This window comes from Gavialis gangeticus, unplaced genomic scaffold (genome assembly GCF_001723915.1).
Source record: "Gavialis gangeticus isolate Ggan-Ray unplaced genomic scaffold, GavGan_comp1, whole genome shotgun sequence".
Lineage (NCBI taxonomy): Eukaryota > Metazoa > Chordata > Crocodylia > Gavialidae > Gavialis > Gavialis gangeticus.
This window is the reverse complement of record NW_017729008.1, coordinates 39,059,619-39,063,773: the sequence shown is the minus strand read 5'-3', so window position 1 is coordinate 39,063,773 and position 4,155 is coordinate 39,059,619. Positions and strand designations below refer to the sequence as shown.

At 47.2% G+C, this 4,155-nt stretch overlaps 1 non-coding gene across 1 annotated transcript; it reads left to right on the top strand.

Annotated features, from left to right (window-relative positions):
- The first annotated feature begins 996 nt into the window (after positions 1-996).
- TRNAR-UCU lies at positions 997-1,090 on the top strand. Its single transcript has 2 exons — positions 997-1,033; positions 1,055-1,090. It is a non-coding gene; the product is annotated as a tRNA-Arg (tRNA).
- The last annotated feature ends 3,065 nt before the right edge of the window (positions 1,091-4,155 follow it).

Genomic DNA, 4,155 nt, shown 5'->3' with positions numbered 1-4,155 from the left:
GAAGAGGCTAAATAGGCATCTTTCTAGGATGGTTTAGGATTAGAAAATCCTGTATCCATGTTGGGCATCAGATTAGATGTCCCTTGAGTTCCCTTCTAAGCCCATGATGCTGCAAGCACTTCATGGGCAGATAAGCTTCTTCGGGTAAATCTGATATCTTTTATTAGACTCACTTAATTTGAGTGGGTCTAATAAAAGATATCAGATTTACCCGAAGAAGCTTATCTGCCTATGTCCTTAGACCGACACAGCTACAACCTACACCCCTGTAAGCACTTCATAGCACTTAAGATAAGCTCATCAGAAGAAACAGAAATCATCTACGGTGACCTGGATGCCCTTTTAGTCCTGCACTCAAAACTGACTTCTCTTGAGCTGGGTACTCTAAATGCACTGAGTGCCAGAGCGGATACAAGTGAGAACAAACTCATTTTTGGTTGCAGGCCAGGTGACAACTGGCGATCGTTAACACCTCGTTCTGACAAGGGAACGAGGAAGAGGCCTCTTGGAAGCAGATAAGATCTTGCCAATGTTACCATACCAAGTACTTCACCATACGTGAGGGCAACTGGTGTGATGCCATGAGTAGTGCCATTCCTTGGACAGACCCCAGCATGATTCAGGCAAGACTTATCTCTAGAGGTGGTACAGTCCTCCACCCTGACGGTCTTCAAAAGGCATCTTGACACCCATTGCAGGTCACACGACAAAGTCACGGCAGACCTTGCTTTAGGTTAACCCTAACAGGCAGGAGTACATGCTCATGCCACAGCTCTCCTGGGCAGGATGTGATGGGGGATGTGGGGCAACTGTACCCAGCAGCAGCAGTGGCAGGACCCTGCTTGGGAACCACAGAGGACAGATAAGGCAGCACAACAGTGGGTCCCAAGTGCGTAGTTGCCACTTTCAAAACCATTGCAGAGAGGAGACCTGAATCTAAAAATGTTGAGATTGATCTGGGCAATAGGAAAGCATAAGAGTATTAGACCAGAAGTGGGCTCTGTGGTGCAACGGATAGCACTTTAGACTTCTAAATTAATGACAAAAGGAAGATAGCTAAAGGTTGTGGGTTCAAGTCCCACCAGAGTCACCCTTTTCATGCCAAGGGAAGGTGTGGAAATTTGCTACATGATGACAATGATGCAGCCATTGAGATTGTGCTTCAACAGAAGTGTCATTGCAGTCCCTTGAATGGAGGATCATCTCTGCCATGGTTTGTTGACGTGTCTTGAGGTGACTTAATACTCCTTTCCTTCAACCACTGATCTGTCCACAGAATTTGGAGGTCTCTATGTGGGGGAGAGTAGGCTGTAAATGGGGAATGCTCTCCTTTTTCTTTCTCTGCTTTGAAGGCAAGACACTTTACCTCAAAACAGGCTGCTGCTTGGTTGACATTACAGCATCATTGGAGTCAGTTGGCAGCCAACTCCTCCCAGGTCTTGATGTCGGCATCTGTTTTCTTGAGGTTTGCCTTCAGGGTGTCCTTGTAGCATGTGTTCTGGCCACCACGAGATCTCAGGCAGTGACTAAACTGAATAGAGCATGTGTTTTGGGGTAGAGAGTCAGGCATCCACATAGCATGTCCAGCAAAGTTGGTGCTTGAGGATCACCAACTCATTGGCTTCAGCCTGGATGCTGGTGTTTGTGCACCAATCTTCCCATTTGATGTGGAGGATTTTCTGGAGGCATCGTCGGTGGTACCTCTCCAGGTTCTTGAGATGACGACGGTAGGTCACCCACGCTTCACATCCGTGGGGGTGATGACTGCATTTTACACCTGGAACAAAACAGAAGCAGATCAATCAATAAACAATGTCAGCTCACCCGGATTAAGCTGCCGACATGCTGGCTTACGTATGGCTGGCTCCTGTATGGCTGGCTTCAAGGTTTTCCATTAAGTCTAAATCAGGTTATGCTAGAGGAAAGGTCAGTGGTGGAGTGCCCAGGCAGGAGCATTGCAGGGATAGGTTTGACAAGCACCATATGCACTTGTTCTACGTACGGTTCAAGGTGGTTTATGGACTGACATAGGGTGTGATGTCTCCGGTCAAGAACAGAGACAGAACTGTGTTGATCACAGATTGAGAAAGCATAAGGCAATGCTGGGCCAACACTCGCAGTATCTGCTCAGTGTTGGTGCAGCTGTCAGTGGACATGTGTTGGATTGCATCCCACATGAGAAGCCCATGGTTGCCTTTGACAGGCTGCCAGCCATCCGTGAGACTGATGCCATGGTGGCACCCATGAAAGGCAGCTGGTCTGAATGGTTGAGTCTGAATTTCCTTGCAGAAAGTCACAAAGTTGGTTGCAAATTGCTGAATGAGCAACTGCGCCAACTTTTCTTTTGAATTTGGAATTCAGAGTTGCCCCACAGGACTAAAAAATGCTATTTTCATCAAGCTTTGTAAAGGCAAAGGGGAGAAATATCCTTGTAATAATCACAGCAGATCTCTCTGATTCCCCTGGCTGGAGAGATCTTCTCTTGTATGTTGTAGAAACAAAGCAACCAGAATCGCAATGCTGGCTCTAGGCAAACTGGAGAGGGGTTGCCATGATTTTCACTGCTTGGCAAAACCAGGAGAAGGACTGAGAGCAAAATCATGGCCTCTTAGGTAGTTTTAATCAATTTGACCCAAGCCTGTGACAGAGTGAGCTTTGGAGCCTTAAGGAAAGACTTGTCCAAGGAAGTTTCTGCTGGTCTTGAGACAAGTCTGTGATACTACGCGTATGGCAAAGACTGATGGTGTCCTAGCCAACCTCCTCCTAGGGACAGCTGGTGTCTGACAAGGATGTTTCAGGGCCAGTCCAGTTTTGTTCTAGACAGACGGCTCCCAACCTTACGGCCAGCATTGGGCTGCACTGGCAAAGAGCTCAAGGTTTGGGTAACTTCTCCAGATCACATGCTGGGGCTAAGGTTGTCGCACCGACCACAGAGAAGTCCACCACTTCGGTCAGGGCCTGTGCTGGTGGCCTGCTCTGGGGAAGAGATTCAGCTGTTGATAGATCATTTTTCTTCCTGTGAAACTAGGCTTTGGATTAACCTGGCTGCACTTGATGCACCCATCCTGCACTATGGTACTGTCAGCCTCAGCTCGGGAGGACTCACAAAGACAACACTGGTGTCAAAAGAGCAATGATGTTTTAGATCCTGTGCAATCCCTCTCTATCTGCTCTCACTATGGCCTGCCCTGAAAAGTCAAATGCTACCTAATGGCTGGAGCTGTGGGTGAAGATGTGTTCAAACTAAAGGTGAGTTTGTTGAGCTAGTGCTAGGCCCGGGGGTCCAGCAGTTGGCCTGCAAGTGCCAGTTGTCAAGGCAAGGCGTTAGACAGCGGACCTATGGCCCAAGCATCTGCCTCAAGATACCAATCTTAGGCAGCATCTGGACTTTGGTCTCCGCGTTTTAGACCTAGCTTGCCTTAAGCCTGGAGTTTGAACACAGAGAGCAAACCAATGATGGTCCAGTCAAAGGGAGCTCAGTCAGTGCTGTAGCAGCCTCTTCATTTCATGATGTACAAATGCAAAGAGGGAATAAACAATGACTGAAAACGCAAACCTGGTCCTGAGCCAAGGTTTTGTCTCGACCTGGGAGACGTGCTAGAGGCTCCGTGAAACCCGCTAGGGGTTTTGCTCCAGCTACTGATCTTATGGAGAAGGTGATGGGTGGCGGTAAAGAACCATAAGCTAGAGAGGGGTTGGTCTGCACGGAAGGAAATGCTTGCATATTCAGCTGTCAGACAAATGGAGTCCTGTTTGTTTGATTTCATTACAAAAAATGGACATCTCTGAAACCCATGTAGAAAATTCAGTATTAAAAAACCCCAATAGCTAATGGGAATTATCCGTTAGCTCCAGGAGCAGGGGCTGCTTTATTGACAGAAGAGTCCTGGGTTCTCCACTCCCTGGTGTCTCTGTGGCCCTACATTGGATATTGCTGGCAGGCTGGAAGTCCTAGATCAGCAAGAAGTTGCTCCAATTCTCCCTTCTCTGCATCCCAAGTTGCTGTATGGATTAATTAGTTAATGCCTGTAAAGCATTTTGAAGATGAAGAGCACTAAATACTATTATTATGAAAGACCATTTACCTGTACACTGATTGGAAGAGATAATTGTTACCTTTCATTTCTTCTTTTGTTAAAGAGAACAGCAACTTGT